The sequence below is a fragment of the Myiozetetes cayanensis genome, unplaced genomic scaffold (assembly GCF_022539395.1).
Source record: "Myiozetetes cayanensis isolate MyiCay16 unplaced genomic scaffold, myiCay2020 scf3, whole genome shotgun sequence".
Lineage (NCBI taxonomy): Eukaryota > Metazoa > Chordata > Aves > Passeriformes > Tyrannidae > Myiozetetes > Myiozetetes cayanensis.
The window spans coordinates 50,549,379-50,574,606 of record NW_026087521.1 but is presented as its reverse complement, the minus strand read 5'-3'; the positions used below and the strand labels follow the sequence as shown (position 1 = coordinate 50,574,606).

The following is a 25,228-nucleotide window of genomic DNA, read 5'->3' as shown; positions in this document are numbered from 1 at the left end:
AATGGTTTGGTATTGTGTTTTGTTTCTAAATGAGAATCAGCCTACACTTGATAGACATAATATTCCAATGGTCGTGCTTGGTCCTGTCAGGATCTTCTGGAAGGAAAAAAAAAAAAAGGAGACTGCAACTCTTACGCAAGGCTAAAGAAAGTAAATTAACAATGTTTGGAATTGAAATGGCATTGTATTTTAAGATCTGGCTTCGTGCAGTGCAGTTGTAGTTAAACGAATCAAAAGAACTGATATAATTACAGTTATAGATTGCAGAGATTTTTAGTTGATATTTTGTCCAATGTCTAAATTTTTCATTTGCTGCATGGTTTTAGTTGCTTAAATCTCTAGATTTTATGTCCAAACTTCTGACTTTTCCCTCTGACCTGATGTATTCTTAGAAGCCAAGTAAAGGGTTCTTAGAGCTTTTTAAGTATGCAGAAGCTGCAAAGCCAGCTACAGAAGTAAACAGTGAAGATCAATATCAATATCTCCCATGTTCAAAAGGACATCTTCCTGCAATTTCAGTTCTCCTTTCCAAGATCTTATCAAGGAGTGAATAGATGTCAAGAGCTGTGGAGTACCCTGTCATCCATCAAGTAGCATTGCCTTCATTTAGAATGATGCATTGGGGAGCAACTGAACTGTTTGAGTTCAGAACTGTAATTTGTTTTACTTAAACTTCTAAATGCTTATTGAAAGTTTCTTTTTGGAGTTGCCTTGTCAGTGTTTGCATTTTTCTCTCATTCCAAAACTTTCCTAGCATTATTTCTGTTCTCTTGCCTGAAGTCTCCCTATTTGTCCACTGTATCTTGTCTCATCCCCTTCTGGCTTGAGAAGACAAAGCAGAAGCTCATGTTTCTGTACATCTGTGTTTCTTCTAAATCTAGGTGTCACACACGCATGTTCTGAGATATCTGCTACCAATAAAATAACTTTGAGCCTGTAAATGCTATTTCCACGTCTGTGGCAAAATAACCTTCTAGTATTAGTCTAGTTCAGTGTGGAGGCCATTTTCAGAATTCCACTGAGAGTGTAAGAGTCACATGAAAAAAAAGTCGAGCGCTGGCCACGATGGACAGAGAGATTCTCAAGCCATATATTTTTGAAGGTTCCAGCAAGAAAGCAAGGGCATGTTCGAGACAGTAAGGAAAAGGGCTGATCTGCTTCAAAATTCAGCATCCGCATGGGTGATGTTGGAGGTCCAGCCCTGGGTGGATGAAATGTATTCCTTCAAATCTTAATGTTTAAGCTGAAATACTCGGTTTGTGTGCTTTTTTTTTCCCCCTTTCTCAGTTTGTCTTCTGAGACCTGCGTTGGTGAAGTGGGGCATTTTATGCTAAATCAATGAGCACCTCCAAGGTATTTAAAAATGAGTATTTCATGGCTTGTTGTTGGTAGTTTAGGCAACATTATGATTTTGCTCACTCACGCTCTGCATTGATTGTATGCCACTTTTCCAGTAAAATATGCTTCAGACTTCTTTTCGCACATTAAGCATCAAGAAAAATTTCAGTCTGGTTACAGAAGTAAGAACTGCTAATTAGTCACCCTACCTGGTACATATATTTAAAGATACAATGTTGTACAAACAATTAGTTCAAAATGTTCTCTCTGTTACTTCCTGTTGAAACAATCTCTGCTCTTGACCCCTTTCCCACCATGATTTGTTTTTCCTCTCTAATCTTCCACCTCTCCGTTTGTTCATCATTTTTAGTCCAATCATAAATAGTGTCAGTCCCCAGTGGTCCATGTTACAATACAAAATATCAGCTTAGTGTTGCACAGAGGTGAAAAAGTCAAAGGGAATGTTAAGAGTTACTAAGAAAAGAATAGAATAGGACAGAAAGCATCATTGTACTATTGTACAAATTCTGGGTGCATTCTCAGCCTTGAGTGTTACAAAGAATTAGAAGGAATACAGAGAAGGAGAGCAAGTGTGATTTAAGGTATAGAGTGGTTTATACAGGAGGAAATACTAAATGGTTTCATTTGCTTGGCAAAAAATAGCAGGAGCTATTATGCAGATCTATAAAAGACATGTGGAGCACAGAAAGTGAGTAGGAAATGACTACTCGTTATTTCTTGCAACACAGGAAGTAAAGGGCACCCAGTGAATTTATAAGCTATAATAAATTAGCTTTAATACAAGCTCAAAACAACACATTTCTCCACATCATATAATTGAAACTCAGCACTACAGGATTTTGAGGAGGTCAAGGCTAGAAAAAGGGTCAAAAACAGACTGAGCAAATTCAGAGGAGAAATACATTTGTGGCTGCTGAACACGATGCTCTACATTCACCCTTTATGTCAGCTCTTTCAAACTGTTACATGACTTGAAGCTACAAGGTTGTTTCAGGAAAAGATCACCCTGAATTTATACTGCTTTTTGTAGCCCTTACCAAAATAGTACTTACATTTTCCTATTGCTAAAGAGAGGATCCTGAACTAGGGTAACATTTGGTCTAATTTTGCGCAATTATTCTTAAGTTCTCTGAATGATGTCATTTGACAGTAAACTCAGAAACCTGTTCCTATATTGAAGCGTAGTGAGTGATTTACCTCCTGGAGATTTGGATTTCATCTTCTTGGACACAGTTTGATCTCACCAAACCAGACATGCTGGTCTCGAGCAAGGTAGGGACCACTGGTCTCAGGAAAAGCTTAGTCTGTATGAAGTTTTGAAAAAAGAATGGTTAGATTTCTAAAAACCAACAATAAAATGGAAAGAGAAGTAAGCTTGAGTAATCTGGGAGATGTTTTTCTAACTGTACTTTATTAATGATGGTTTCCTGCTGTGGTTATTTGCATATATTTATTGAGCAGAGCTATTTTCCTTGCTCTAGTTTTGCCTTATAAAACTCCAAAGTATAAAACTCTCACTCATTCTTGCTGGGGATGAAATGTTGGTGTGATGCAATTTAACTATGGGCGAGGTGGTTTAGTTAACAGTTGTGGTTTGTCATTAATTGGAAGGTTTAGGATATGTGTTTTTGTTTTGTAGTAACTTTCAATCTTTCTTTTACATCTTTCCCACTGCAGCAGTAATTGCTCATGTGCTCTTTAGTGGTCATAGGACCATGCAGCTCCACACAGGGATAGGAAAGGCTCTACTAAAAAAATTCAGTGTATTTGGGGTAGGACTCAGCAAAATAAATGGGAGCCTGTTTTTCTAAAGGCTGATTTATGCCAATAGGGAGATCCTTGTACAGTATGAAGCAGCACTGTGCTGATCTCAACAGAACTACTTTGTTTGGTATGGGTTGAAAATCTGGATTCTCTCCTTAAGTGCATGCAATTATCCATAGTGCATCTGGGGAAGGTTTCGCTTCTCTCTCCTCTCCTCTCTTTATGGCCAAGCAACCCTATAAATGCAGTGTTTATCCCATTGCTCTTCTTGAAGGTGATCCACGCTCACATAGCAAGCTGTGTTTGTGGCTGTGTGACACTGGTCGTGCAAGCTTTCTTGCCACACATTTGGTGGCAGTGAAAGCACAGCAGCACTGGCTTTGCTGCAGCTTTACTACTGTCATCATGTGATACTTGTTGTTGAGATTTATGGGTTTGAAGGCTAAGATTTGGAAGAAAAAAATCCTGTCAAGTTGACTGAAGGGAATACTCTACACCTGTGGAATTAGAGACACGTTTGATGCCAAACCCTGCATCCAGAAGTGACTGACACATTTCATGTCCTCAGCTGAGGAAATTTCAACATGAGCCACAACACTGCATCTTTCTTTCCCTGAAATTAATCCAAGATTTTGTGAGGGATAGCCACACTCTACAGTTGGAAACTGCAGAGCTAGTTGACTCACTGCAGGTGAGTCAGCTTTCAGCTAGTTGACTCACTGCAGGTAACTCCATCCCCTTTTACTGACAGGACCAGAAGCAGTGGGCACAAACTGAAATACAGGAGGTTCCATCTGAGCTTTAGAAAACACTCTTCTACTTTGAGCATGACCAAGCTGACACATGTTGAGCAGAGAGGTTGTGGAGTCTCCCCCCTTGCAGATACCCAAAAGCCATTTGGACATGATCCTGGGCAGTCAGCTCTAGGTGACCCTGCTTGAGCATAGGTTTGGACCAGATGGTCTCCAGAGGTCCCTTCCCATCTCAACCATTTTGTAATTCTGCGATAAATGTGAAGGCTGATATTTAGTTTGCCAGGACTGTATTTTTATAGTTTGTTGGGGACAGTATTACTCACATGCTGTCAGCCATACCAGGAGGGACTGTCAGGATGCATTAGAAGAGGCTGCTCTAGGCATGGCCCACAATCACATCTGAAGTGTGATCAGATTTCCTTACAAGGAAAACTTCTGCATTTGGTTCCAGCGGGAGCTTACAAGCCTGCAAGCAGGTTGGGCAGCTGGGAAACTTGGCACAGAATGCAAAATTGGGAATAAAACTACCTGGTAGTGTTCAAACACCTAAAAAACCTCTTTTTGTTGCTTTACAGCAGTGCTCCCATCAATAAGAACTAGGCCCTTAACCTCAGGAAGAGTACCACCTAATGTCATTACTGTCAAAAAGTCAACGTTTCCCTGCTGCTATCATATTGTTAGAAATCACAGCAATTCCCTATTTTTAGAACAGAAGTGCAAAACATCAGATATCACTGTGCAGTACTCTGCCTGAATAACTGTTATATTTTTAGGGGAGTTAGCATCTCACAGCGATATTTAATTAGACAGTGAGTTGAAACAGTAAAGTGCTTTCTAAATACTAAATATTACTATTACAAAGCACGAAAAATGACAAAAAGGAAAGCTCCGCTTTCCTAAATTCCTGTGGTCTATGCATGGAAGTCAAAATGGACTGAAGCAGATTTTGTCACAAGCCACTTAAAAAGAGAGATGTAGAAGCTTTGTTGTGCTGACTGAGCAACCATGGAGGTGAACCCTTTACAAAATCCCCTTTTGTAATCAGTTTGCACGTCTTCCTCCAGCACTATAGATCACGTACGAGCCCTTGCACAGCACGTGTGGCCATTGCTAATAAGATTTACTTTTTATCCATGCCAAGTTTCATCATCCGCTGAGAAGGCAGCTTGCTGAGCAGAGGGAAGAGTTAGATTGTGTTGGATGCTGCTGATACTAATGAGGATCTTGGCAAGAACATGGTGGAATATTGCTATAATACAATAATGTTTTTAAAATAAACAAAAAAAAAATCATTTCCAGACCTCTTTGAAAAGCAGACGGCACAATTTATAGGAAATTATTTGTATTCAAGAAGGTGGTAAACAAGTTACAGCAGGTTTTCACAAAGCCCATTGAAATAATCATCACAGGCAGGTAGGAATAATACAGAGATGACTCTGCCCTCCATTTTCTCATAAGATGTTGTAAAATATTTGGGGGCACGTTCCTCCCCTTCTGAGTGCACCAGAATTAGCTGCCTTGGCTGGAGAACACGCCCTCAGAGTCATAGCACAGAGTTACGACTGGTTAAAGTTCGTCTAAAAAGTGCTTCTCTGAGGACAGATAAAATCTTTTAGCGTTGAATTTTCTTCCTCTTTTTATTCCTCTCTTTTCTGTCTGCTCTGCAATTCAACTGCTGAAAATCTCATTTACCCAGTGTCTGAATTCAGACCCAGCCATAGTCTATATTCTTTACTGTAAACTCTAAGGAATGAGTAGCTACTTGATAATTTAATAGATTTTTTTAAAAAAATTTTTATTCAGTTTGCCAGTTTCAATATAGGTCATACCAGTGTCCTTCCCTATTTCTGATATTAAGGGAAGAGTGCAGGCGTGTTTGCCTTAGCATGACAACTATTGGTTCTTCAGTGCTTTGAAATCTTTCAGCACTCTGTTATTATGCACATACCTTAAGTAATATGGATGATATGTTTATGTGTAAAACATCTACTAAATTGAACATTTTAACTACCCAGGTGAAATATTTCTGACACTTGACAGATGTAAGACATTGTTAGCCAAATACTAATTAAGTAGTTGAAAAATAGTCTTTTTGTGCAGAAACTAGCAGCCAGGCATCAAATGCAGCATTAACTGAGTAAAGAATTTTGCACTGCAATACCCAAGCAGCTTTATAAACATATATTATTATGCATTTATTCACTTCTATTAAATGTAATTCTGCAAATTAGAGAGCACTTTACATTCTACAGGCCTTCAATTCTGCTGACTGGTAGCCAGGTACCAGATTAGTCAACTCGCCTAATCCCTTGTCTATGTTGCTGAGTCAAATTGGGATATTTTATTCGTATTAGGCAGCACCTGATCGATTTAAACAGGATTACCGTGATGTAACATGGTATTAAACATGATGAGTACATGGCACAATTCAAAATGGGTGTCTCAGTGGGATCTCAGAGTGCAATTTTACAATATGAAAGAAAATGAACTCTAGCCCAAGATACCACAATGTCTTTGTACAACATATCCTGAAGTATTCTGAGCTGCACATCATTCTTTGCAGTTACAACAGAGCAGCACAGGACTCAGAGACAGCTTTAGTGCTCAAAAACTGTGGAGCTTTATTTCCAGCATAATTTTTAAATGGTAGTTTGTACATTTGTTGCAATACACATTTGACTCCTGTCTGTGGAAGCTGGGCAAGAAACTACCTTGGTCCCTCATTTGTGGTAATACAGTAGTCGCTCATCAAGACATGCTAACTTTTAGTTCTTACTGCATTTAAAACTGAGGAAAAAAGATGACAGATAAAATCACTACTTCCTTTTCATTTTTTTTGGTCCCACGACTTTGCCTCTGAGAAACATCCTTGTTTGGAGTATATGACTGCTAACACCTTTAGTTTGCCATTTGTTAGTTACTTGGAAGGTGGGGGAATAGAATATTAATTAAAATATATCTGTTCGATATCCATCAGCTCTTCCCCTCTAAATACATCACTGTCACCTATAAAACAGGCCTCTGGTGATTTCACATTTTCCAAGAACTTGTCTGTCTTGGGCCACTGCTGCTTGCCGGCGTGCTGGAGAAAGCAGTTTTTGATGTGACACGGATGCCGCCTTGGAAAAATGTTCTGCTGAGAAATATTTTTTTAATTATTGGGGCAGGGGAGAGCATGGGGGAGGGGTGATATTTTTTACACAGACGTTAAATTTCCTGGAATTAATCGGGTAGAAAAATGCCTTTGAGGCATCATTCGGTCCATTAACTGCAATGCCAACCACCAGTGGCTGGACTTGAATACTAACAGATTTTATAACTCTTTACAGTAATAGACAAAGCCAGACAGATTCACAGTTCAGCCTAGCCCTCCTGTTCTTACCTGCTGCCTTCTGTGTTTATATGCCCAGTGTCTGCAACCTGCTTCCTTTTTTAACAGGGGAGATGTGAATATAAGAAGCTGTGTTGGTTTGCTCATTTAGGTAAAAATTATACAGATGAGTGAACACCCAGTAAACCACGATCAGTATCTCCTCCCCCATTTCTAATTAGTACTTTAAAATTAATATTATTGCGGCATTATGTCAGACATGTGCACCGTAACACATGGAGGAAAACAGGAGAGTAGGGAGCAGCTGAAAAACTAATTTTTAAAGATGCAATTTCCTGAGTGAAATGTTTATTCCTAAGATAAATGTGAAAAAATATAGAAGGGAAATGAAAAGATGTTGGTGTTATTTAGTGTATGCATGTTCTTTTGTTGACTACTTTATATTATGCTGCATGAAAGCTTTTAATATTTTTTTTCCATACAGACAGTGTTCTGAATCATAATGTCTTTCCTAGGGAAGGTAGGAAGTTCTCATATACTTCCTCATTGCAGAATTGAGTTCAGTAGAGAAGGGTGTAGCAGTGTAGACATAGGTTGCTTGTGCACCTACTTTGGATTCTTACATCCATATTTTAAGACTATGCCTTGCTGGTTCTATGCTAGGAGTCTCCAAGCAGAACTTTGTTGAAATGGGTTATGATAATTTAGTATGCAGAATACTTCTCTAAGCTCTCCTACATCAACATCCATAGAAGATGCTGACCTTGCGGCCAACTCTGGATGAGGCATAAAACCCAAAATCCTTATTACTTGGAGGGGTTAATTATCCCAAATTAAACTCAAAATAATAGGAAATTAACTTTATTGCCCTAATAATATTACATTATACACAATTAAAAGTTCTTCCCTGTAGTTTCTGTAGAATATATAGTCTTTCTCTGAGACTTCCCACAGTGGGTGTTTGGACATGATAATGAAGGGACAAGACAGCTAACTATTTAATGGCTTGTTTATCTGCTTGCTATGTGGTATCCCTGCAGCAGTCTTATTTTTTTGGTTGAAATCTTTTATATGCATGCATTTATAAGACACTTAGGAATGTGAGGATAAAAAACAGCAAATAAATACATTTGGAAAGGGTATGTTGTACTAAATCAGCAAAGGGTAAGGAGCTCCAAAAAGAAGGGAGGAAAACTGACTCCACCTTAGAAAAGCAATATGAGAAATGTGAGTAAAAAAAGAACAGTCATCCATCTGGGATTTATTAAGTGGAAAACTTTTTTTAACAAAAGCTGTGGAAGAACAGAAGTCAAAAGATCACTGTATATTTACTGGCTTTTTTGAAGCATCTGATCACTAATATGAGAGCATCTCAGAAAGACTAATCAATGGATCTTCAGAACATCCTTATCAGTTTGAGAAGTTTTAGACTCGTTTTACCATTGGAGGAATAAAGAGGTTATTTATCCAAGACTACACAGGAAATCTGTGAATGAAATAAAGTAGGCCTGTATCCGGTGGAGTGACTCAACCATAGCACCATCCAGTCTCCTTTCAGGATTACAAGGCAAAAAGGGAGGGCTGTTGATATAATTCATAGTCAAAGATGATGAGAGACTCCCCCCAGGAACAGATGGAGAGGGCTATATCATTCTGGTCATGTCAGAGAAAATTTACCTTTGTTCTTGGGTTTTGGTTAAAGGCAATGCCATATATGCTATAAATATATTTTCAGCTAACCCTTGCTGGGCATCTCTGATGGTAGCCAGTCTTAAAAAGCCAAAACACTCAGACTGTATTTTGGGCTTTGTCCTCATGTGGTCATTTTATGAGGACTTAGAAGACTTGCATGCAGTGAAGATGATAAACACGTACATTACAGGAAGTTAAAGCCCTTCAGATTGATAAAATATAGGTGTAGCTAACATACAAAAGAAAAAAAGAATCCTCCTTATTGTTCCAATGGGAGTTTAAACTGGAATTACTAATATTTCAAAATTAAAGACAAAAATCATGTTATTTAAATAAAATCTTCACACTCTGCATTTTCCTCCAGCTTTTAACCATATGTTGCTAAGACTGTATACAGGTGTTAATCTCTGTTAAAACTTTTAATCATTGGGATTGCTGGGTGAGCTGACCACATTTTTTGCATAGCTCCTAAGGGGGCTGTTGTCATGCACTATGATCTGAGCATATGCCATTATTTATGTTACCACCAGCGAGAACGACCTTGTAACCACATCCAATATGGTTAAGTGAGATTTTTATGCTAGGACTTGCACATCCGTATTGGAACTGCTGTAAAACATTGAAGGAAGTTGATGCAAATTTTATTAGCTATATTAACTTGCTGTAATAAAGGGTTCTCAGGCTTTCATCCATATTTTCAAGCCACATCTACCAATTGCATCATCTGCTTCTAAGGGATCTGAGAGCTCAGAAAAATAAGACTACCTCCATCATCCTTACTTCTTCTGTGCAGAAGACTGCAACTTTAAAATTGTTAGGAGTCCACTGATCAAAAAGGTTTAAATTCACTGCTTTCTAGGCCTTCTCAATAAATAGAATAAAACTGTGCTTATCCAGCACACTTTCCATAGAGACAGTCGATCAGAAGAAGCTACAGGTAACTGAAATCAACAGTACATGTATTTGGTCTATTTCTTATTTGCACTGTAATTTTTCATGCAGGTCTGGCAACGTAAAACGAGTCTTAGAGTGCATGCAAAGGCAGTGCAATTTACATACACTTTAAAGTGTTTTAGCAATGTCAGGGTTGTGCAAAAGGGTGTGAATTCGTACTACATCTAAATGCATCCAATGGCTGACAGTTGTTGAAGTGGACAACGTCACAGCCTTCCTTTTCCTCCCCTCTTCCCAAACATGAATTCCTGAGCAAGTTTCCCCAGAATTTCAATCATGAGATTAAGACACCATTGGAAAATAACTAGTTCATCCTTCTAGAAGTTATTAGGTTCTCCACTGGGGTTCCATGAGTACAACTTCCTGCACTGGTGCGCAGCTGGAGCTGAGAGGAAGGGATGGCATGAATCCCTTAAGAAGTTTTAATATATTTGGATTATTCCATATAGTCATAGGAATCTCAATGGAAAAAAAAAAAAGAAACCTTCCTTTGCTGTGTTGAGAAGAGCAGAGATGTATCTTTCAGTATCAATTTGCTTTGGAAAGAAAAAAGTTACAGGGCTAAGAGTAAGATACGCATATTGTTTCAGGCATTGTGAAGCACACATTGGAGGTGCTCTGATTCTTCAGTTTCTTAGTTTTGGAAGATTACTCTTTTTCCCCAGTTAACTGTGGACAGACTACACTGTTGGGGAAAAAAAAAAAAAGTTTCAAAGGTTATGGTGATTCCCATGCAAGTCTGTTTGAAGTTAATATTGCAATATGGAACAACTGTAATGCAACAACAAAAAAAGAAAAGAACGTAAGATGTTAGGAATTTCTTTTATATCAGGATTATTTAATCTTCCATAGAAAATTCATTTCTGAGGTTTCTTCTGTTAGGAGCTACACAATGTTCCAAATATTTGAGAAACAGATCAGCTGAAACTATTTGCCTGAAAATGTTTAAGTCTTCTGGAAGTGGGAAAAGGCTACAGCTCATTTCTGGTGAGAAAGAGAAAGCAACCCTGGGAGGCAGACAACAGAAAAGCTGCAGATAATAGTGGTTTTCTCTGTCAGGGGAAAAAAAAAAAAAAAGTGGGGGAAAAAAAAAGACTAGTAATGAATAGCATTTTGAGTGTTAGCTATTTTTTTACCAGCCAACAAATAAATTGTGCTGAAACATTAGACTCTATTCCCATGGTGATTAGATATTACAGTACATATGGTATGGAAACATTAAGCAGTGTTTGAAGACCTCACAACGCCTAAACACAGCATGACTGCCAACTGTTGACCATACGCTATAGCTGACATAAACATGGAGTTGCCTCCTGCTATCCTGCACCTGGATTTGCTATGCAGATAAATCTTAGATATTATTGCAGAGGAAGGCCCAACAAGGACCCTATATACTTTCTCTTCACAATAGCTGCATCAAGTCAACCATACATCCTCACCAATAAAAACAGATGTAATCTTCTGTTTGAAATTAGTTTGTCACATCACGAAAGATTTGTTGTCACCCTGTCCAAAAATTGCGGCCCTTCTGTTTTGCTCTTGATGAAATAGACAGCATTACAACCTTTATGACTGCATCTGACTAAATCTAAAATGCAAAAATATTTAGGATTGATGGGTCAGGCTCAAAGGTGCAGCAGCAGACTAAATGCTGTACATAGTGACTTTGGTTGGCTTGGACGGTATGTCAACTTGAATAGTCATATCTTGTAACTTTGTACTCAATATCTGGCATTTAAGGCTTAGAAAAACAAGCCAAAAATTCTGAGTCATTTTTTTCTGATATTAAACACTGGATTCTTTTGCGAAGTTTCCTACTGCAACTTCACCTCAAATTAAATTTATAGCATTTTAGAAGATTATCCGAACAAAATTAACTCCCGGTAATAGTAATTATTCACAAGCTTCTCCTTCTTCCATCTTATAGTTTAAATGTTATGTAGAATTATTTACTCATAAATAAATAGTCTTCATGTTTTTTAGAACTTTGTAGTACTTGATATATGTAAAAACTGCACAAAAATAATGGAAAATATGCTACCAGTAGGCAATTTCTCTTTGTTCTGCGGCAGAGAGCTATACTGATATAGTTAATGCTAGAGTAGAGACATCTTATTCCCTTGTTATTTCACAGTAAATATCATCTGACATTTTATTCTGAAAGTAGTGATCTACACAGAAAGTGGAAGACTTTTTTGAATTCTGTGAAAATCCAAGGAATTGATTCTCCTTTTACTTATATATCCTATTATTTATGTGAATACCAGAAGTCTAAATTATGCAAGAATAAAGAAAGCTGTGTTACAAATCTGCTGTAACCACTCTATTGATCTTTACCCATATTTTCAGAGTATTTAATCTATGGTTTCTACAGCATGCCTGTTCTCCTAGTATTGGTCTTGGTACTTTTCAGTCCCAATGCTATTGCACAGTTCAAACAAGAGTCCATTTAACTGATTACTTGTTATTCCCCACTGATGCTCTCTTCCTAGTTCTGCGCAGGCATCTCAGTCTTGACCCAAAGCAAGTCTTTGTTTTCCTGGTTGTGGGATCCCAATGCACTATCTGTCAAGCTATTTTAAGACTAACCATCAATAGACCCTGCCATTCCAGTTTTTAATTAAATCTTTTGGCGAAACTGGGCTGTATCAAACAGGGACTAAGACAAAGAAATGTTTGCTAGATTTAAACACCTACAATACAAGCCTATTTGTGACTACACAAGAGAGTACTCTAACAGACCCGTTACTTTATTCCTAAATGCTTCCATTTCCCCCTTTACAGTTTTCACTTTTTGCATGGTGTGGATTTTTATCATTTGTTTTAACAGATAGCACTTTTTTTAGCATGGAAAGCTTTTTCTTTTTTAATCAATTAAACTTTCAGCAAATATACTCTTAAAGTATAAGTTTGAGCTGTTTTGGCTGAGGTTTGTCTTGAGAAAGTCAGGTAGGAGCTAAAAGAAATTAAATGTTGGTGAGTAGCCTTTGATAGTAGCTCTCTTAGGGGACAGCATAATATAGGAGGTACAACATGTAATTATGTTTTAGTTATCTTGATGTCTGTTTGTTACTTTACTTCTTCTGATGCTGTCAGAAACCATAGCAAAGGAAAGATAATTTTTCCTGGATTTTGCATGCTGGGCAGAGATATTAACACACGATATAAAATGCCTCAAGAGACAGGTTGCAGACACTGAAGGACCTCTGGCTTCCTCTTCTCTTGGAATTGTAAAAGTGAAAATTTAGTACTGAGATCTCCTTCTCTGTGTATTGCTTTTTGTCTTTCATTCCTGGTTTCTATTGTTGATTAGTTTTACAAGCACTGAATCTGACATCACACTAATGAATTCTGGTCTGGGGTGAGCTAAATAGACTGACATGATGGACAAATATAATGAGTTGCAGCTGGTAGTTCAGGTGGTTACTTACGGCACTGATGAGTACAGGGTTTTCAAATTGCTTTTCACAGGGCTTTTGAAGTCGAGGTATTTCAGTTCACAAATAGGATGGAGTAAGACTGCATATATTGTCAGTTATCAAAATCCAGGTGAAGGGCAATAGTGACTTAAGACAGTGACACACATCTTAGAACTGAGTGACCAAATGTTAGTTGGTTTTTATTGACTTGTTCTGAAACCACATTAAACCACATACTACTCTCAAATTATGCAGTGGAGGTGGAAGGACATGCCTGCTTTTGCTGGAAGAGGGGAAAAAAGCATTGAAATGCAAATTCTTATGGTACAGTTAGAGTTTTCCTTACTTTAATCACATAGCCCCCAGATTTTTATACAATCACTTAATAGTCTTGAATTAATCTTATCTATCATTATAAAATCAAGCAAAATCATTATGCACAGCTGCGCTATAGAAGCATCACAGTGCAGTTATTTCATTGCACAGAACAGATGCATGCTGTTGGCATGTCAAAGCCAATAGGAGCTGCATGGAGCTTGTATCAGCAGGAATTCGCTTTCACATACATCACTTGGGGACATAAATGTGCAATGTGACAGGCTCATCACTACCAATAATTCATCTAATTTACTATGGCAAGGCGGATACTTGGTTGTGTCTGGAAGTCAACAGGTCAGTGGCTTCATCAAGAAGCTCATGCTGTTCCCAGCAGTGCTGTGTTCCTACTAATAATTTAATCTTGTATTTGAAGTTCAGTTCCTAGCAGCTTACCTCCTCCTTCTCATTTTCTTTCACTTCTACTTAAAAATATAATGGTCCATTTCAGCAAAATTAACTGTAATTTCATGGATCACTACAACAGGAATAAGTTTTATACATAATACTGTAATCCATCTATTTGTTCCTCAGAATGCAAATTGACTTGATGAGCAATTCAGTATCCTATGTAAATAAACCCTACTTCTAATTGAAAGTGCTGTATTTTCAGTGAAGATGGGGAAGGGAAAAGAAGATTGTCTCTGGTTTTGACTTTGTTAGTTGGTCCAGCATATGTCACTTAAATTTTTTAAAGTCCATCATATGGAAAATATCAGCAACAGCTACCCTGATTTCTCTTTTAATAAAAACTCTGGTGTGCTGTTCATGCATCATTTTTCCTTTTTCTTAGAAAAAAATTTCTTAAGAAAAAGTTTTCAGAATTTGGATTCTGATATAATATGCCAGATGACAATATCTAAAATGCACAATTCCTTTAGCTAGTAGATACCAATTGTCATACAGGCGAGAATAGAATATGACTCTTGTTCTTCCATCAGTGTGCCAGTAATGGGTAAGAAGAAACACTTTACAGTAGGATGAACAATAGGAAGTTTGTTTTCCATGTTCCCTCTTACATTCAGATTCCCTGTAAGGTTTGCCAGCAGACGCAGTAATTTATTTGAACTGGATACTTGTTTTTGTACCGTGGATATTTTTCTACTATGAACTGATTGACATTTCCATCCCTTTTCTTTATAAAGGTCTTAGTAATTATCAAGAACTTCTTGCAATGAAAACAATGTCTGGATATTCTATTGAAAATAAAGATAACAGCTTTTATATGCTGTTACATATTTCCTAAACTATCAAAGTTCTCCACCAATTTTATTAATTATGAAATAGAAAATGTTACTTAAATGTCAATGGTAAAGATATTTGAGTGATAAACACTGAGTACTGTCCCTAAGTGTAAACTTCATTGGACTACTGACTTGAAGTCCACTAAGTTAGTGTAACCTAACTTCTCCAGGAGGAACAAACTTACATTATCAGAATTATCAGGTAGTAGTTTTAAACGAAAAAGAAGGAAGTGTTCTTCCATACTGTGCATTAAGTAAATTGTGGCATTTATTGCCACAGAATGTAGTAAAGGGCAAAAAACATAGACAAATGTACGGAAAATAAGTGTCTCTTAAATATAACTGTTCAAATACAATCTCTGGCTCAGTAAGTCAAGTCAGGCTTGTTGCAGAGAAGAATTCCTAGGAGGAATGAGAGGAAGGCTTGCTTTGTTTCCTTTCTTCCTGTTCATTTTCTGTAAATAGATGTTATTGGCACTAAATGGATCTTTTTGCCCTCTTAGCTAGAGGGCACTGGGCCAGGTGGGCCTTTTGCCTGACTCTGTTCTCTATTGTAGTGCTCTTCTGTGCATTTTGGCATCTTTAGGAGGACTTCTTGGCAAAATCACTTTTGCTTCAAAACCAACTGGTTTCTGCGGGTGGCATCTGTCAGAACTGCAGAATGAGCAAACCTGCTGGCTGAAGCTGCTTCAGCACTCGCTTCCCAGCTGTCATACACCTGGAGTGCTGGTTAGTAACTTAAATTTTCTGGGCTCTCCTTGCACCAGGCAGCCACAATCATTACCCTATTCTCATTTTAGTACTCATATAGCTAGGAATTCATATACAAAAATTCCTTCTAACTGCCTTTGGTTCAATTCCCTTCAACAATCTAGGAAAATACAGGTATAGGACAGTAATATAAACAGCAGTTTTACTATGTGTTTTAGACCCAGGAAATATTTGTTTGTCTTGTTTACTTTCAAGGCACTAATTTTCAGATATGCCAAATGGATGCCAATTTCTTTTCAATTTTCAGCATTTCAGTTCATCTGTCTTCATATTCAAAAATATTTCCACTGACATATAACCCTAAAATCAGGAGTGATGTCATTTTTCCCAAGTTCCTACTTGTATTGTTGATATTTTTAAGTACTTTTTCTGAAAATAACATAGAAAAGTTGGTTTTCCTTACTCTTTTTCTGATTGCTTTGTGCAGCTATAATTACTTACTATTTTTTTTTCTTGAACAATTAGCTTAAATAATCCACCCCAAGCTTACTAATTTTAATTGACAGTCCTGTTCAAGTCATCCTGGATTCCTTTCAGCTCTACAGATATTGAAAATTCTTCAGTGCCTCAGCCTTGAAGAAGCCCTGTTGACAATGGTGTTTGACTTTCTCTGATCCATTATTCATAAAGTAGTCATGTCAGGCACTTAAATACATGCCTCCAGTTCTTTCTGCAGATGTTCATCCAGTGGCATTCCATGTCCATCATCTCAGAAAGAGAAACTTTATGTCTTGCTGTTAGTTCACTGATCTCTCACATTAATGAACTTGGGGGGCCCTAAGAATTGTTAGAGGCTGTTTTTCTGACTTTTACTTTGGCCTCAAAATATTTTTCATAACGTTCTTCATGTGCCGTAGGTAAATAGTTACTTTGCATCTAGAGCCAGGAAGTGATGCCAGACACTTCTCGTGGTGCTTATTTCATTCTCCAAAGCAAAAAACTCAACACACTTCTGCAAATAAAACAGCTCAAACACGAGTTAGGAATTAGGGCTTGTCCCAAAAAAGGTGGTGGAAGCAATAGCCCAACTGAAGTGCATCTACACCAATGGGGAGCAAACAGGAGGAGCTGAAAGTCAATAAGCAGCAGGAAGGCTGTGGCATAGCTGACACCACGGAAACATGGTGGGATGACTCGCACAACTGGAATGCTGCAATGGATGGCTGTAAACTCCTCAGGAAGGATGGGCGAGGCAGGAGAAACAGTGGGGTTGCCCTGTATGTTGGGGAGTGTTTCGACTGTTTAGAGCTTAATGATGGCAGTGATAGCGTTGAGTGTTTATGGGTAGGAATGAGCAGGAAGGCCAACAAGGTTGATATCATGGTGGGATTCTGTTACAGACCACCCACCCAGGGTGAAGAGTCAGGCAAAATATTGTAATATTGTATAAGCTGCTGGGAGAAGTCTCAGAATCATTGGCCCTTGGTCTTGTGGGGGACTTCAACTTACCAGATGTCTGCCGAAAATACAGCATAGCAGAGAGGAAACATTCCAGGAGATTCCTGGAATGTGTGAAAGAGAACTTCTTGACACAACTGGTGAGGGAGACAGGTAGGGAAGGCACGCTCTGGACCTGTTGTCAGTGAACAGAGAAGCACCTGGTGGGTGATGCAGTGGTTGGAGGCCATCCCAGGCCCAGAGATCATGGAATGGTAAGAGTTTTCAGAGTTCGTTCAGACAGGTCTGAAGAGCAAAGGAGTCCAGGAAGACTGGATATTCTTCAGGAAGGAAACCTTGAAGGTGCAGGAGCAGGCCATCCCCATGTGCTGAAAGACAAGTCAACAAGGAAGAAGACTGGTCTGGCTGAACAGAGAGTTTTGGCTGGAACTCAGGAAAGAAAGGAGAGTTTATGATCTTTGGAAGAAAGGGTGGGCAACTCAGGAGGATTACAAAGATGTTGTTAGGTTATGTAGAGAGAAAATTAGAAGGGCCAAAGTCCAACTAGAACTTAATCTGGCTACTGCCATGAAAGACAATTAAAAATGTTTCTATAAATACATCAGCAACAAAAGGAGGACCAAGGAGAATCTCCAGCCTTTGTTGGATGTAGAGGGAAACATAGTGACAAAGGATGAGGAAAAGCTGAGGTACTTGATGCCTTCTTTACCTCGGCCTGCAGGTACTCATACCCCTGAGCTGGAAATCAGGGAGCAGAATGAAGCCCCCCATAACCCAAGGGGAAATGGTCAGTGACCTGCTACACCACTTAGACACACACATCTTTGGAGCTGGATGGTATCTACTCAAGGATATTAAGGGAGCTGGCAGAAGTGCTCACGATATCTCTGATTCTGTGATATCATTCACTTAAAATTCTGGAGAAAGAAGCAGAGACAGAAATAATTTCATCCTCCATTTCTCATCTGTGTAAGGCAGCCAAAATCAGGATTCCATGGTAGCAAAATTAATGAACAGGAGATTACTTTCTGCAGTAACCTTTTGGTCCCATTCAACCAACCTTAACCAAAAATACAGCAACCATAACAGACCCAAGAAGAAAATACAGAAAATATGCCTAGTCTCTCCTTTTGGCAAGAGTACAGTTTGGTATCACTAGAAGGAAAGTGGTTTGGTTCTATTCAATAAGGTATGGGATAATAATTAAGTGCTTTGACATTTATGGGTTGAAAATGCAGTGAATAGTCAACCCAGAGCACTGAAAGCCCTAGCAAGTAAAAGAAGAAATGGATAATTTCATTTTTCAGTAAGTTTGTTTAAACATAGCCTAACACTTTCAACTATTAAACCACCGCTTCCATTGACTTTGATGCTAACGTAGGTAGCATTTTGAACAAGATCCAAATGCCAACGTCAGAGTCAGTGAAAGTTACCTTACAGCAAAAGGACAATATCTGTAACCAGGGAGAAGGGAAAGAAATGTCTTGTGTCAATCTATTGCAACCCCTCTGTCTAAGGAATTGTTGAAGGGCTCTAAACCAGAGCAGAGAGGTGAAGGAATCAAAACAAGAGCTTCCATTTGTCTATGAATTGCTCTACTAAGCAGTAACAACAGTTTTTCTAGGCCAGTCAGCTTGGATCTGTCATCTTTCACAGCTGGTACACTCAATAGGAGGTGCATTTTGGTCAATGCAGCAATAGCATAAAAAGGGAATGCAGCCTCCAAATGATTTAAACAATGCCTGTGAATTGTCATTTCATAGCTTTTTACGATGTTCCTGTTCCTATCCCCTGCTTTTATTGGTTAGTATCAGGCTGGATAGATTTCTGTGTAATTCCCAGCTAAATCACCAGAGAAGGTCCATCTTCATCATGCATCAATTTGATTTCAAGCCTTGAAAAACACACAGCCTCGAGAAGGAAAACAATCTGTAGTACACTTTAGGAGAACAAAAAGTAAAAATATTAAAATTTTTGGTTTCCATCCGAGGCCACTCCCTACAGCCCCCCTTATGTTTCTCCTGTCTGCTAGCTACCACAGTCCACATTGAGAAATATTTTTAATGCAAGGATAGGCATGAATTTCAAGCAAAAGATCAAAATGGTACCTTTTCAATTTTTTAAAGAATAGAGCTAATTAACCTTTTTTATCAGACTACATACATTTTCAAATTACTTAAATGGGAAAAATACTGGTTTAATTAAGATTTCACAGGGAGAGACAGTTGCAAACACTTGGAACAGAGAGAAATTGAGATCTTTATGAGGAGGGTGCTGTATGTTTTACAATTCCCCGTGTCTTTTTGTTGTTTGCACTTCAGATGGAGTCCATTTATATCTGTCTGTCTCATGCTGAGAGAATCTGATTTTATCATGTGTTTCAATGAAGCTACTAAAAAATATCAATCATGAGATTCCTCTTTTCCCTTTGTATGTTTCTCTCTCTGTCAGAGTGGCACTGTGATATTGGTTATATGGTAGCATACATTGATTTGCTTTGTTTTACAGGTTGATTAGGTAATCCTCTTGTAATCATACCTTGCTTTACAGAAAACTTGGTACCCATATTTTCCTTATCTGGGTCCCCACATGGTTTGTATTTTGTAGGTCTAGGATTTTGATGGCTATGTGATGCCTTCTTCTCTTTCTTTGTTTTTAGTAAGTGGTGAAAAGTCCAAGAGTGACAGCTTGAAGTTCTATATGCATACAAAAAGAACAACATAAACAATGTTAGCATACCCTTTCCCCTCACTTCAGGAGCTCAGGAATATTCCAGAGGTATAAAAAGAACGTAATAAATGACATGGCAAAACAACATCAGTATTTTGGTGGCATTATGTCAAAAGAGTTGAATCATAATTAAAACAAGTTATTAGCCTAAAAGATCCTCCTCTGACCAAAACAAAACACACACACAGACCAAAAAAAAAACAAAACAAAAAACCAACAAAACAAAACAAAAACCCAAACAAACAAACACCCACACACCTAAAAAAACCCACCTCAAATATAAAATCTGGTAGATGTTTGTATTTAAATAATATTCAAACTGATCCATTGAGACTATAAAGGCCTGAAGAACCTGGATATAGCCATGCATTAATTTCCAGTCTTTTGCTTTTGTTAGTCAGATGATGTCAGACAAATTGTGCTGTCTAAATGAAGCTGAACCCTGTATAGGTCTTAGTGTTAGTAGACAAGGCATCAGCTTTTGATTCTTGCATTCTGTGTCTCTGTTCTTCAGCCAGCTCCATGTGATTAATGCTACAGTGCTGCATATATAACTGATTTTTAGTTCGCTTGCAAGATTGATGTCCCTAATGCAAAAGAAACAATATTTTTTATCTTAGGCCAAATGGACAGTTATGCGTTTCCCCAAATCATTTTATATTTTTAATGTGTTTTTACCTTTTTGTTCAAATTAAAGTAGATTTTGAGATAAAGAGCTGGTTTTAGCTGGAAAATCAGAACATTTCATACTGCAAGTACTTAAACCATTAAAAATGGCAAAAGAGTAATTTAATAGCAATTCATAAAACACCTTAATTGTTCTCTGTAATTTTTTAGAAAAAACATTTAGTTAAGAATAGCTTTTTCAATATTAGATAGTTCAGTGTTATCAAAAAAATTTTGCCCATTTCTGTTTGTAATACCTGTGCTCTTTTGAAAAACACAGGTTGAACCTGAGCAATCTGGCTGCTTGTTCTACAAAGTCAACAATAACTAGGAGTTAAAATATTTTTCTGCTGCTTTTGAGCAATAGGATAGAAAAAGCACAGACCATTTGGCCAGGGTCTGAACCATACTCAAAGAAAGAGTACAAAGTCAAGAAAAGTGGCCTCAGGAACTCAAGGCATGTGGATCTCACTGGCTCAAGAACTCGATAATTTATGAATCTATTTCAGCTGCAGCAAATGGCCCTTTCACGGCTTACAGCTCCCCGACAGAATTTAGATGATGTTTTTAGGCTATGATTTTAAGTGGTCCTAGAGTGGCGACTGCAGGGAGAAATTTAACTTGATGTCAACTCCTTTTTACTTTCCCTGATATGCCTCACGTTAACAGCCACAGGCACCGCACCCAGCAGCCCATAGGCCAGGGCAAGAGCTTGTGTTTCCTAAGGCCAGAGGCTTTCTGCCCTCCAGAAGCAATCATTTTTCCAGCCACCCATGCTCCTCCTCCCACAGCAACCCTGCTGATCCCTGGCAGCCCTCAGGCAGGAGAAGGGAGCTCTGGAGGGCAGGGAAGAAAAGGTGGAAGGAAACAACCTTTCAGCCAGCAGGGGCAGGGTGAGCGTAGTGCAGGGGTAACTCTTAAGCCTCCATGAGGTTTTATATACATATATATACGTATACACATATATATATACACACACAGCCCTCAATGTATATATACATATACAATGTGTGTGTGTGTGTATATATATATATATCTCAGTGAGATATACCATGAGGTATAGGTGGATGGACTCACACCACCAGGACCACCCCCTACTTATCCCTCTTCCCCTCAGTGGGAACAGCAGTGATTCTTGGATTAACTTCCCTGCCCTCTTCCATTCCATTCCATTCCATTCCATTCCATTCCATTCCATTCCATTCCATTCCATTCCATTCCATTCCATCCCACCCCAGGAGATTCGAACTGCTGCCCTGTTCCAAACACCTGCAAACGCCCCACCCCTTTCTCTGTTAATCCAATCAGATTGCTTTCAACCAGCCCTCCCTTCGCCCATAGGCTGCTTGCATCCAGAGGGGCTGTCAATCATGCATCAGGCCCCTCCCCTTCCTGTCTTCCAGGCCCTGCTGTGAGGGATGGGAGATCCCTTCCATGTTCTGTAGAGGTGTGCATGGGAGCAGTTCAGTGTGGTAACCCAGCAGTGTCTCTTCAGCCACTGCTCACCTGAGGAGAAGAAAGTTCTATTCCTATATCCATGAGATACTACCACAGATTTTACCATCTGAAAGGATGCACAGCCCAGACAAATCATCAGTCTTCTGGGCAGACCGCAGTCGCTCTTGTCCAGGCCACTGCAATACAACCCTGCTAGCGACCCAACTGATGCAACAACTAAATAGGCAAACGTGCCTTTTCTGTGTTCTTGTAAGAATCAGACTTTCATAACTCTTTTTCTCACAGCTTGAAGACAGCCCCCTGGTTCACACTAATCGCTCAATCTGATGAAATCCTGGACACTCGATATATCAACTCTCTCTTGGTCTGTGCCTACACAGGCACAAGATGACTGTTGCATTTGCCTGTGTTTGCTTACAGAGATCCAAATGCACCTTAACATGTGGGTGCCCTGTGCATATACACCCATAGATTCTGTCACATCGAACGGTGTGTGTAGCAGGAGAGGTGCTCCATGAATTCAGATGCTGATAGCGTATGGCCACCGCTGTCCCCCCATAACAGAAAAGAGGGTGCATTTTAGGAGACCTTTGATGGCATGCTCTTGGGGATCTTATGTCCAAAGGGGCCAGTGTTTTCCAGGTAGATATGTTAAATAACTTAGGACTGAGCAAGTTACGAGGTGCCCCTGCACAGCTGTAGCATTCAAACTGCTCTAGAGCAGTTTCCCTCAGAGTAAAAGAATAAAACCACTCTAAGCTGAGTCCCACACCCAGCTCAGTGAGCTGCATTGCCTGCGAGTTCCTGCGTGGTTTGTGGTTTGTGCCCTATCAGCTTGATTGGCTGTGCTTCAGGAGGGAGAGGCTGAGATGCTGGGGTGAAGACTTGTGTGTCCCGCATGGCTCTGCAGACTTTGGTCCTTGCTAAGCATTTGTGCTGAAGACAGCTTGTTATGAGACTTGTGCCATTCGCTCACCGCTTTGTCTTGTCACAGAACCTGAAACAGGAAAGTGCAACCACCTGCCTCAAAGGTACAGATCTGCTTGGCTGCTTGCTTCTTTCACTATGAAGTTTTAAGGGTAGATAAGTTGAGTAAATTAGTATCACATTTTCTGCAGAGCTAAACAAATAAGGCCTTAGCTGCAAGGCTTGAGATTCAGTGTTTTCTTTTCCACTGCAGGTGCATCAGGTTTTTCACTTTGTCAGTGGGGGATCAGGACTGTGCTCAGGAGGAGTGTATTTATTGGAACAGAACAAAGAAAATAATGAATGGGGAAATTTCTTTTTATTAGTCAGAAGTACAAAGCAAAGAGATATCCAGATCCCCAGAAACTTTAAGGTTGCTCTGGCAGAGATCAGACTATTGTATCTCTGAGACACCTATTGTGATCCTACCAACAGGGGCAAGATGCCTAGAAAGAAAAATGCTTCTGGCAACTGAACATCTGGCATCATTGACCCTCCTTTTGGTGTCTTCTGTGGAATGTGGTGGTTTCTCAAGGGGTCAGGCATGCATGTAATTTTTCCTCAGTTGCTTTTTAATGTCCGTGTAAAACTTTTTGATGCATTGTAAGCGTATTATGCAATATTGTTATGAGACATTTCTTTAGACTGGAGTGCTATAGAGCTGAATGGCAGAGTCTCGTGTTTATTTTGTGTGTGTTTCATGTGTGTGTAAATAAAGTTCATAGCAGTTGTCTTGTAGGAGCGAAAGGACATCGGTCTATAAGACACATTTTAGTAGCATCCTGTCAGTACAAAATTTTCATAGAAAAAACAATTAAACTCTCTTCAACAGAAGTGGGATAATCTGTCCCTTTTATAATTGCCTAGTGAAAAAGGTTTTATAATGACTGAGCTTTTAGTAAATGAGCATGACAGGAGGAGCTGGGTTTTGGCATAAGAAAGAGTTTCCCATTGGTTATGTTTTGGTGTGGAAGATTGTAGGTGATGTAGCCATTCACTTGAAAGAGGCACAGAGAGAGGCCTGTGTTTTAGCCTCTTCTCACAGGTTTCCGAATAGGACATCAACTCTGGTTATGATGTGATGGCAAAATGAGTTGTGGAACAGATATGGAGAAATCATGTTTCCGTAGTAGCAGCTCAGTGAAAAAATGTTGTTGCAGTGAAGCAATTCTCTTTACTTTCCTATTTAGTGACATTTACTTCCATTTCTTTCTTATATTCTAATTTGACAATCCCACAGATAAGGGATTAAGCACAAAATAGCAGGTTGTGTCATTCCCATTTTTATCAAGAAAGCAGAATAACCTGGAGGTGGATGGAGATGGAATGTGAAAGTACACATCTAAACTTAGCATTGTTTTGTTGTCTGGATTTTGGAGTTACTTTCATCTCTACCACTCTCTTCTGCACACATCTCCTAAACTAAGACTGAAGGATTTGCCTGGGCAAAACAGGCAACTTCCAGAAAGCCAGGGCTCTGCTGCTCAAGTTAGTTGTTTGTCCTGATCTCTTACACCTTCTTACATTAGTTTGCATAAGGTGTAGCGTGTCTGCAAGCTTGTCTGTTTTTTATAAGTTGTAGCCATTATTTGTCTCTTCATCTTTGTCTGCCTTTACCTGTTCACATGGAATTTCTTTTTTTCCCTCATGATTACATTCTACTCTTGTAACCCTACACTAGTGCCTTATGTTTTTGCTGATTCAAGGGCAACAACAGTGAGGTTGTAATGTCCTCTGCACAATGTTATACTTTGCTCTCCCCATCAACTTGCAGCTTGACAGCAGCTCTCTTTAGCCACGAGCAATATCTAAAAGTTTGGCAGGCAAGAGGTTGTTATTAAGCTACCGATCTGGAACTACTGCTGTAGGCAGTCTCTTCTGGTTTATTTTTACTGTCTGACATAATGAAAATGGTCTTCATTCCCTTCCCTATGTTTCTTTCCTTAACAGTATTTTCACCTGAAATTCTCCTCTTAGTGGAGCTGTAAGATATATGTATATACATATACACCTTAAAATACACTCACTGGCAAATTCAGTCTCTGATATTAGTTAGAAGAACCTACATACTGGGGCTGATAAAATGCCATGTGTTTGACAAGTAAGGAAATCTTGCTACCAACTGTTGATATGTCCATGTTTTTGGGGTTCATTTTAGTTTCTTTAGTTTTTTTACAGTATAATAAGGCCCTCGATTTCCACTACCTTTCTGCCTTCTCTCCAGAGTCTGCTTTTGGTTTAAGAAGAATGCAACAATTCTATCTTCTTTCAGTTCCTCAAATGGCTATATAGAATCACAGAATCGTTAAGGTTAGAAAAAAACCTCTAAAATCATTGAGTCCAACT

General features: G+C 38.9%; 1 protein-coding gene across 1 annotated transcript in view; it reads left to right on the top strand.

The window, feature by feature from the left end:
- Positions 1–2,522: 2,522 nt before the first annotated feature.
- GRAP2 (GRB2 related adaptor protein 2) overlaps positions 2,523–25,228 on the top strand; it is a 60,074-nt gene continuing 37,368 nt past the window's right edge. The window contains exon 1 of the mRNA XM_050324178.1: positions 2,523–2,631. The gene's annotated coding sequence lies outside the window, so the exon portion shown is untranslated. The remainder of the gene's footprint in view (positions 2,632–25,228) is intronic.